Raw genomic sequence first — 11,885 nt, forward strand, 5'->3', positions numbered from 1 at the left:
GTAGGTCCGTGTTGGTTATCTGTTTTATATATAGTAGTTTGTACTATAGGTTTGTACTCTTAAATACTCTATATTTAAATACAGAGCCTGTATGACAGGAAAAGGAATGTGATCTTGCATGTTGTTAAAGCATTCTAAATTCCTTTTATTCCTTTTAAGGTCACTAGTATGATATATTAGACGTAGTAGCCGGATTTAAAGTTTAACATGTTTACTTTCTCTGTGCTTTGTTCAGATCCTCTAAAACCCTGGTGGTTGTTGATCGGTCTCTTCTAAATGAGAAATATACTGTACATCAAGTTCCTGTGATTCATTTGTTCCTTTGCAGCTCAAAAGAAAAAAGGACATTCATGTCCTTACTGCCCAAGAATTTCTAGTTCTAACATTTCTTCTTTTAGATACACATTTCCTTCTCACCATCCTTTCCCACAGACTAGAACTTGTTCTGGAGCCCAAGAGAAAAATTGCAAATGTGTCATAACCAGTGGTGCAGTTGCCACCAATGTTAACTTTTTGTGGCCTGGATTCAATGAGAGTCAGATACAGGTGGAAGCTAGTAAGTTAAACCAGTGTTGGGAAGAGACATTTTCCTAGGACTTTCTTGCTGTAGGTACTCTGGGATTTGAGGTTCAAATTTTAGAAGATAAGCAAGACAAGTGTTAGTTAGTACTGTGACCATTCAGATAGACTGGCCAGGATGAAAGAAGCTTTAATCACACGTGGAAACAGTACTCTATATTAGCATTTACTAGCATAGAAAATCTGCAGTTCAGTTACAGTTTATGGTAAAAGGTAACTATGTCCAAGAGACAGTCCCTTCTCCAGTATCCTTTCTCTGGGCCCAGCATTCTCCTCTGTCTCCTCTGCAGCATCCAGACTTTTGTCCTTCTATCATGGATCATCTTTCCTGAAATTATTGTTATCTCTTTTTGTCACTTTTAACCAACCTATTCAAGATATTTTGCCACCACTTTTTTAGCCTGTGATTCTATCTAGATTCCTACCATCACTGATGGCATTTTCAACATTCAAGTTGATTCTTCAGATATAAAATAAAGTACAAGAAAAATCTTTTTTTCACTTGTATGTATTTTCTAAGAGAAGAATATGAACTTATGAGGATGCTCTGATAACTGAAAAGTACACCATGGCAAACTACCTGTTTAGCAAAAAGAGACTAATTGACATTTGAACTATAATAATATATAGCTTACAGTCTGATTTTTGGAAAGTCAATAGGCAAAAATATATTGATTTATATCAAACTTTCTTGGGTAAACCCCACACAAACTAACAGATAAAGCACACTAATTTTACAAGCAAAAAGTAGGAAGAGCAGCAGTGGAAAATTATGACCAACTCACAGCACTGCTGACATATTGTTTCAGACAGCAGTCCATCTGAAAATTGTAGGAATTCTAACTATCTGCCTCTGCTCATTAATTGTGGGAGTTCAACAACCTGCCAAGCCCTGTGCAGCTGCCAGTCTTCCTGTGGAATTCTAATTGGGAATCTTCATATACCAAGGCCAATTCATGTATTAGGCACAGTAGACACAGTGCCTAGGGTGCAGGATGCTTTCAGGAGCCCACAAATGTCTTGATTTCTTTTAAAATAAGGAGAAAATAAAACAGTAATGGATATACAGTAATGAATCTGCCTGGATTATATTTGTCTTTATATCAGTGCAGTCATAGAATAGAATTACAAATTTTTTTTTATTTTTTTAATGGAGGAAGAGGTCTGCAAAGGCAGGAGTGCCTAGGGCTCTCTGTGAAATCATGGTAAAGCTTTTATTTCAAGCTCTAGTACTCTGCTAATGTTGCTCATGGATACCACATTTTAATGGCTCTTAATAACTCATAATAGCAATTAATGCTATATGAAATTCTATGGAGCTGTTTGTCATGTGGTAAGAACTAAAGAAAGAATGTGTGTTTCAGCATCTGAGTTGGAGGATCCTCATAGTCCACCCATAAACAGAGGGCCATATTTCAGTGACCGCAGCTCTCTCTGACATAGGGCTAGCAACAGAAAGGAATGTGGTAGAGATTCTGAACCCGAGGCCCTAGTCAGCCTTGCTAATCAGAATGTGCATTTTAACAAATCCTCAGGTGATATGTATGCATGGGAAAATCAAGAGCACTGCCAGGTTTAGAAGAATCTCTACCTAGGAAATGTTCTTCATTCTAGTAGGAGAGACTTCTCCAAAAGTAATACTGTTTGCTTTTCTAAAAAAATCTTTAACCAACAACTGTACTCATCAAGAAATGAGTAGTTCAGATCTTACAGGAAGCAGAGAAATCTTCCAACAAATGTGGAAAGATGGTCAAAAAGACAATAAGAAAACTATAAAGCTCTTAGAAGAAAACACAGGGGAAAAGCTTCATGACATTGGATTAGGCAGCAGTTTCTTGGATATAATACCAAACAAAAGTAAAAATAAATTGGACTATATCAAAATTAAAAACTTTTATACATCAAAGGATACTATCAACAGAATGAAAAGGGAACTCATGGAATGGGAGAAAGTATTTATAAATCCTATATCTGGTAGAGTTAATATCCAGATATATAACTCCTAAAACTCAGCGACAGAAAAACAAGTCTCTTGAAAAATAGGCAAGGGATTTGAAGAGACATTTCTCCAAAGAAGATATGCCCATAGTTAATAAGCACTTGAAAAGATACTCAACATCACTAGCTGTCTTAGTCTCTTTGGGCTGCTATAACAAACTTGCACAGACTGGGTAGCTTATAAACAACAGAAATTTATTTCTAACTGTTTTGGAGACTGGTTAGTCCAAAGTCAAGGCACCAACACAGTCTTACTCTGGTGCAGTCCCACTTCCTGGTTGATAGATGGTCATCTTTTCATTGAGTCCCTACATGGTGGGAAGGCCTGAGATCTCTGTGAGGTGTCTGTTTTAAGTACACTAACCTCATTCATGGTGGCTCTATCCTCATGGCCTAGTCACCTCCCAAAGGCCCCACCTCCTAATACCATCATCTTTGGAAGTTAGGATTTCAACATACGAATTTTGAGGTGATATATTTAGATCATAGCACTGGTCAAATCAAAACAACAGTGAGAACCACTTTTCATCCATTAGGATGGCCTTTTAAAACAACAACAACAAAACAGAAAATAAGTGTTGTGAAGGATACAGAGAAACTGGAACTTTTGTGCATTGCTAGTGGCAACCCACTCCAACACTCTTGCCTGGAAAATCCCATGGACAGAGGAGCCTGGTGGGCTGCAGTCCATGGGGTTGTGAAGAGTCGGACACGACTGAGCGACTTCACTTTCACTCTTCACTTTCATGCATTGGAGAAGGAAATGGCAACCCACTCCAGTGTTCTTGCCCGGAGAATCCCAGGGACGGCGGAGCCTGGTGGGCTGCCATCTCTGGGGTCGCACAGAGTCGGACACGACTGAAGTGACTTAGCAGCAGCAGTGGGAATGTAAAATGATGCAGCTGCTGGGGAAAAGAATATGGTGCTTGCTCAAAAAATTAAACATAGAATTACCATATAATTAAACAATCCCACTTCTGGGTATATACTCAGAAAAAGTGAAAGCAGGGACTTGAATAGATATTTGTACATCTACATTCATACTGCTATTATTCACAATAGTTAAAAGGTGGAAGCAACCCAAAAGTCCATTGACAGATGGATTAAAAAGAAATGTAATAAAAATACAGTGGAATATTATTCAGCCTTATAAAGGTAGAAAATTATGACATATTGAGCCAACTCATTGGAAAAGACCCCAATGCTGGGAAAGACTGAGGGCAGGAAGAGAAAGCAATAGAGGATGAGATGGTTGGATGGCATCACCAACTCAATGGACATGAGTTTGAGCAAACTCTGGGAGATGGTGAAGGACAGGGAAGCTTGGTGTACTGTAGTCCGTGGTGTTGCACAGATGGACACGACTCAGTGACTAAACAACAACAAAAAGGATGAATGTTGACGATATTATACTAAGTAAAATAAGCCAGTTGCAAAAGACACATACTGTATTATTTCACTTACATGTGTTATCTAGAGTATTCAAGTTACAGAAACTGCAGATAGAATGGTGGTTCCCAGGGACTTGGAGCAGGGTTAATGCATACTTAGTCGCTTAGTCATGTCTGACTCTGCGACCCCATGGACTGCAACCTTCCAGGCTCCTCTGTCCATGGGGATTCTCTAGGCAAGAATACTGGAGTGGGTTGCTGTGTCCTCCAGACGATCTTCCCAACCCAGGGATCAAACCCAGATCTCCTGCCTTGCGGGCAGATTCTTTACTGTCTGAGTCACCAGGGAAGCCCGCAGGGTTAATGGAGAGTTGTTTAATGGTACAGAGTTTCAGTTTTGCAGGTTCCAGAAGTTCTGGAGATTGGTTGTACAACAATGTAAATAATATACTTAACTGTATACTTAATGATTAAGATGGTAACTTTTACGCCATTTGTATTTTATCACAATTATTGAAAAGCAGTAATACTCAAATCAAGGCATGAAGAATATCCAGCTTTCAGACTTCTTATGCGCAGATGTAAATAGAGGGCAAATGTTTTCTAAGGGTTGGCGTGTGAGACAGACAATAGAAAGAAAGCACAAGAGGGGCTTACAAAGGCCTTGTGTGAGCCTAGAGTTCAACTACAGTTACTTCTCAGGTCCTGTGACTGGTCTTGGAGTCAGTCCTTTAGCTTTGGTTCCTGTGGTGCGTCGAACATTCCTACCCTGCAACACAAGTTAGTGCGAAGTGGGTCCACCAGGCCTGAAGAGCCCAAAAGCACAGAAGGCAGTTAAGTGTTACGTAACTTCTTTATTCTAACACATCGGCTTTTTCGTTACTGTTCAAATACATTAACAATATGTATATTTTAGCAAATTTAGAGCACTTTTGCTAGAACAAGGGATGTTTAAATTTTTGCCTCTTAATGTCAAAGATGATTGCTTTCTCCTCATATTTATAAGCTGTTTAGCATATCTTCACAAGTTCTTACTTTCTTATACTTAAATTTTCACAGAATGTGGTGGAAGAGATCAGAATTTAGGGTAAAACAAAAAAGTGAAATCTCCATTGTGATTTATTTCTGTAGGAATTAAGACAAATTTGATGCCTCTTGAACTCTGAGTTCATTTCAGAAGACTTCCAGAGGGAACTTTAGAAAGTCAAACCTCGGGTCCTAGTGGATGATAGGCATTTTTAAATATTAAGGGAATTGGCTCCAGGTTACTTGAGTGAAAAAGATTAGCTAACCTACTTGAAGTAAATGAGGTTTGAAAACTCAGAGGGCAGAAATCACTTAAAGTAAGTAGCAGGGTATTTGGGGATTAGCACAGCTCAAGTTTCCCAAGCATTCAGCTAGTATACTCCTATTTTTAAAAATAAACCCGTTGACTTAAATATAAGCAGAGAAGCTAAAAGTATGATCCTCATTACTTTGTAGTCACACCTTATAACCTACTATGACAGCAAAAGTGTGAAGAATGGTTGGAAAAGCACCATGACACTGTGAGATGCTGACACACAGAATACTGAGACAGTGGGAAAAGAGATTAGAATTATCACCAAAGAGTCCACATTAAGTGATCATGAAAACTCTGGATAAGCGTGGCAACTGCCTTTTGGCTGATTCAAATCTTAAGAGTTCAAAACAAATCCTATTATTTATATATTATTTAGCAATTTTAGTTTCTTTTCAAAGATAGCCTTATATTTTAATAATTTATACTTGTAATTATAAAATATTTTAAAAAACCAGAAACATAACTCTTTGAAAAAGAAAATAAATATTACCTATAAAACCCAGAGTCGACCTCTGTGGTATAATCCAATATTTATAAATATCCCTTGTTTGGTTTTAGAGTTCTGCCTCTGTCCCTATCCTTTCTCACCCCCTTGTGGCCATGATTTGAAGAAACCAAGAACCAGGCAGCAAAATGAGAGAAAGCAAAAATCCTGAAGGATAAACTGATCACCTCTCACTTTTACATCATTTTCCATAATAAAGTAGGTCTGCTTGAAATTCACATGGGTCAGGATCTTTGAGAAAACAGATGGAAGATGTGAAGTGGTGATTGTAAATTATCACTTTGTTAAACTCTCTTGGAAGTATGGACATTGAAGAAAACTAAAAAGGATGTGCTACTCATACTTCCTATTGGCTGAATCCAACTAGAAGCACTCAGAGGGAAAAGGAATCAAGTTTTTGCAATCCTTCCAGGCACAAAGTGGAGTGAAGGGTAGAAAGTGGATCTGACTGGGCAAACAGAGCAAGTCTAGTACAAAATCTTTCTAAAATATATCATTATAATTATAGTTTATTTTCTATGTTATATTATGGAATGGCTTGTATAATTTGGAGTTGAATATCTATGCAATTCCTGTGGTTTACCTGAAAAACATCAGAGATAACAGAATTTCACACCATCAGAAAGCATTACTTAGGCTTTTCTTCTCCATCTACTGCCTCTTGTATGTTCTTCAGTCTCTTAAGGCTGTCCGACTTTCTGCAATCCTGTGGACTTCAGCAGGCCATGCTTCCCTATCCTTTCCTATCTCCCAGAGTTTGCTCAAACTCATTTCCACTGAGGCAGTCATGTCATTAAACCATCTCATCTTCTGTCACCCTCTACTCCTGCTCTCAATATTTCCCAGCATCAGGGTCTTTTCCAATGAGTAGGCTCTTCGCATCAGGGCAAGTATTGGAGCTTCAGTATTAGTCCTTCCAATGAATATTCAGGGTTGATTTCCTTTAGGATTGACTAGTTTGATCTCCTTGCAGTTCAAGGGACCCTCTAGAGTCTTCTCCAGCAGGACAGTTGGAAATCAATTCTTCTAATGCCTCTGGAGAGGGGTATAAACCAGGCAGTTGAAGGGTCAAATCACTGGATAGTTTGGTATTAGAGTGACAATAAGGTAGGGACAGAAAGAGAAAGGCAGAAATGAGGATAGAGAGAGAGCAGTTACACTGTGCCACTGGTCCTCTGCCACCCTTTGCCCCACATAAAAAATAAACTTTCCAGCTTCTACCTGGAGTATTAAGATGAATACTGATTACAAAGTAATCAAACTGAACATGTGCCTAAGGCATCAGCAAGGCAGGGTCACCAAAAATGTGTGAAAGAAAATGGGAAAAATTTGGGATGAAGCTATTTTTATTTCTGCATATTTGTAAATTTTTTGTACCATTTGTGAAAAGTGAAATTTATAATTTAGCATAGTTTTGCTGGTTGGTGTTTGTGGGGAGGGTTGGAGCACATGATCTTTTTAAAACATCTCTGCTCTTTCAAAAGTTTAAATGTTTAGAAATGGCTGTCTTCAGAAGACTCAGGGAAAGTACTCCTAAGCTGCAGTTGCTGACATTCAGAATAGAGTATGGGGTGGTCCCCGGAGGTTGCATCACTACTCCCTGCCAAGGGGTTCAGAGCCCTTGGCTCTTGTATCTCGTTTTTTTTTTTTTTTTTTCAGTTCTTGCTGCTCTTCTCTGGGAGGCCAGCTCTAAGAGTGGCTACGTCTAAGGCCAATAGAAACCCTTGCACCCACCAGAGATGCTCGGAGTGCTCAAACAAACCTTGTGTGCACCCGGACCCAGAGACCCCACAGAGACTGAGCAAGAACTGTGTTTGAGTATCTCCTGTGGAAGTATGGGTCAGCAGTGGCCTGCTGCAGGGGCAGGGGCTCTGGGTGCAGTAGACCTGGGTATGGCATAAGCCCTCTTGGAGGTTAAATGGCATTGCCATTAAACCCCACCATACAGCCACCAGAACTTACACAGGACTGGGGAAACAGACTCTTGAGGGCACAAACAAAAGCTTGTGCACACGAGGACCCTGGAGAAAGGAGTAGAGACCCCACAAGAGACTGACACAAACTTGCCCGTGAGTGTCAAGTCTCCGGCAGAGGTGTGGGTCAGCAGTGGCCTGCTGCAGGGTTGGGGGCAGAGTGCAGCAGTGCATGCATGGGGCCTCTTGAAGGAGGTCGCCAATATCATCATTACCTCCACCATAGTTTGGTCTCAGGTTAAACAACAGGGAGGGAACACAACCCTGCCCATCAACAGAAAATTGGATTAAAGATTTACTGAACATGGCCCTGCCCATTAGAACAAGACCCAGTTTCCCCTCAGTCAGTCTCTCCCATCAGGAAGCTTCCAAAAGCCTCTTATCCACTAGAAGGCAAACAAAATGAAAACCATAATCACAGAAACTAAGCAATCTGATCACACGGACCACAGCCTTGTCTAACTCAATGAAACTATGAGCCATGCCGCGTAGGGCCACCCAAGACGGACAGGTCATGGTGGAGAGGTCTGACAAAGGGAATGTCTGAGAAGGGAATGGCAACCACTTCAGTATTCTTGCCTTGAGAACCCCATGAACAGTATGAAAAGGCAAAAAGATAGGACACTGAAAGATGAACTCCCCAGGTCGGTAGGTCCCCAATATGCTACTGGAGATCAGTGGAGAACTAACTCCAGAAGGAATGAAGAGACAGAGCCAAAGCAAAAACAACACCCAGTTGTGGATGTGACTGGTGATAGAAGTAAAGTCCAATGCTATAAAGGGCGATGTTACATAGAAGCCTGGAATGTTAGGTCCATGAATCAAGGCAAATTGGAAGTGGTCAAACAGGAGATAGCAAGAGTAAACATAGACATTTTATGAATCAGCGAACTAAAATGGACTGGAATGGGTGAATTTAACTCAGATGACCATTATATCTACTACTGTGGGCAGGAATCCCTTAGAAGAAATGGAGTAGCCATCATAGTCAACAAAAAGAGTCCAAAATGCAGTACTTGGATGCAATCTCAAAAACGACAGAATGATCTCTGTTCGTTTCCAAGGCAAACCATTCAATATCACAGTAATCTGAGTGTATATCCCGACCAGTAATGCTAAGAAGCTGAAGTTGAACAGTTCTATGAAGACCTACAAAACCTTCTAGAACTAACATCCAAAAAGATGTTCTTTTCATTATAGGGGAATGGAATGCAAAAGTAGAAAGTCAAGAGATACCTGGAGTAACAGGCAAATTTGGTCTTGGAGTACAAAATGAAGCAGGTCAAAAGCTAACAGAGTTTTGCCAATAGAATGCACTGGTCATAGCAAACACCCTTTTCCAACAACACAAGAGAAGACTCTACACATGGACATCACCAGATAGTCAATACCAAAATCAGATTGATTATATTCTTTATAGCCAAAGATGGAGAAGCTCTATACAGTCAGTAAAAACAAGACCAGGAGCCGACTGTAGCTCAGATCATGAACTCCTTATTGCCAAATTCAGACCTAAATTGAAGAAAGTAGGGAAAGCCACTAGACCATTCATGTATGACCTAAATCAAATCCCTTATGATTATACAGTGGAAGTGAGAAATAGATTTAAGGAATCAGATCTGATACACAGAGTGCCTGAAGAACCATGGACGAAGGTTCATGACATTGTACAGGAGGCAGTGATCAAGACCATCTCCAAGAAAAAGAAATGCAAAAAAGCAAAATGGCTGTCTGAGGAGGCCTTACAAATAGCTGAGAAAAGAAGAGGAGTGAAAGGCAAAGGAGAAAAGGAAAGACATAAGCATCTGAATGCAGAATTCTAAAGAATAGCAAGGAGAGATAAGAAAGCCTTTCTCAGTGGTCAATGCAAAGAAATAGAGGAAAACAATGGAAAGGGAAAGATTAGAGATCTATTCAAGAAAATGAGAGATACCTAGGGAACATTATATGCAAAGATGGGCACAATAAAGGACAGCCTCTTGAGAAATTTGTATGCAGGTCAGGAAGCAACAGTTAGAACTGGACATGGAACAACAGACTGGTTCCAAATAGGAAAAGGAGTTCGTCAAGGCTGTATATTGTCACCTTGTTTATTTAACTTATATGCAAAGTACATCATGAGAAACGCTGGACTGGAAGAAACATAAACTGGAATCAAGATTGCCAGGAGAAATATCAATAACCTCAGGTATGCAGATGACACCACCCTTATGGCAGAAAGTGAAGAGGAACTCAAAAGCCTCTTGATGAAAGTGAAAGTAGAGAGTGAAAAAGTTGGCTTAAAGCTCAACATTCAGAAAACAAAGATCATGGCATCTGGTCCCACCACTGCATGGGAAATAGATGGGGAAACAGTGGAAACAGTGTCAGACTTTATTTTTCTGGGCTCCAAAATCACTGCAGATGGTGACTGCAGCCATGAAATTAAAAGACGCTTAGTCCTTGGAAAGAAAGTTATGACCAACCTAGATAGCATATTCAAAAACAGAGACATTACTTTGCCAACAAAGTTTCGCCGAGTCAAGGCTATGGTTTTTCCTGTTGTCATGTATGGATGTGAGAGTTGGACTGTGAAGAAGGCTGAGCGCCGAAGAATTGATGCTTTTGAACTGTGGTGTTGGAGAAGACTCTTCAGAGTCCCTTGGACTGCAAGGAAATCCAACCAGTCCATTCTGAAGGAGATCAGCCCTGGGATTTCTTTGGAAGGAATGATGCTAAAGCTGAAACTCCAGTACTTTGGGCACCTCATGCGAAGAGTTGACCCATTGGAAAAGACTCTGATGCTGGGAGGGATTGGGGGCAAGAGGAGAAGGGGATGACAGAGGATGAGATGGCTGGATGGCATCACTGACTGGATGGACATGAGTCTGAATGAACTCCAGGAGTTGGTGATGGACAGGGAGGCCTGGCGTGCTGCGATTCATGGTGTCGCAAAGAGTCGGACACGACCGAGCGACTGATCTGATCTGATCTGAACAGAACACGACTGAGCAACTTCACTTTCACTTTTCTCTTTCACACAACGGAGAAGGAAATGACAACCCATTTCAGTGTTCTTGCCTGGAGAATCCCAGGGACAGCAGAGCCTGGTGGGCTGCTGTCTATGGGGTCGCACAGACTTGGACACAACTGAAGCGACTTAGCAGCAGCAGCAACAGAAACAAAAGATATTAAGAAAAGGTGGCAAGAATACACATAAGAACTATATAAAAAAAGATCTTCATGACCCAGATGATCACAATGGTGTTATCACTCACCTAGAGCCAGACATCCTAGAATGTAAAGTCAAGTGGGCCTTAGGAAGCATCACTACGAACAAATCTAGTGGAGGTGATAGAATTCTGGTTGAGCTATTTCAAATCCTAAAAGACGATGTTGTAAAAGTGGTGCACTCAATATGCCAGCAAATTTGGAAAACGCAGCAGTGGCCACAGGACTGGAAAAGGTCTGTTTTCATTCCAGTACCAAAGAAAGGCAATGCCAAAGTACCCCACAATTGTACTCATCTCACACGCTAGCAAAGTAATGCTCAAAATTCTCCAAGCCAGACTTCAACAGTATCTGAACCATGAACTTCCAGATAGATGTTCCAGGTGGATTTAGAGAAGGCAGAGGAACCAGAGATCAAATTGCCAACATATGTTGGAACATCGAAAAAGCACAAGAGTTCCAGAAAAACATCTATTTCTGCTTTATAGATTACACCAAAGCCTTTGACTGTGTGGATCACAATAACCTGTGGAAAATTCTTAAAGATATGGGAATACCAGACCACCTGACCAGCCTCCTCAGAAATCCGTATGCAGGTCAAGAAGCAACAGAACTGGACATGGAACAGACTAGTTCCAAATTGGGAAAGGAGTACCTCAAGGCTGTATATTGTCACCCTGCTTATTTAACTTACATACAGAGTACGTCATGAGAACTGCTGGGCTGGATGAAACACAAGCTGGAATCAACATTGCAAGGAGAAACATCAATAACCTAAGATACACAGATGACACCACCCTTATAGCAGAGAGGGAAAAGAACTAAAGAGCCTCTTGATGAAAGTGAAAGAGGAGAATGAAAAAGCTGGCTTAAAACTCAACATTCAG

This window comes from Bos indicus, chromosome 10 (genome assembly GCF_029378745.1).
Source record: "Bos indicus isolate NIAB-ARS_2022 breed Sahiwal x Tharparkar chromosome 10, NIAB-ARS_B.indTharparkar_mat_pri_1.0, whole genome shotgun sequence".
NCBI classification, from domain to species: domain Eukaryota; kingdom Metazoa; phylum Chordata; class Mammalia; order Artiodactyla; family Bovidae; genus Bos; species Bos indicus.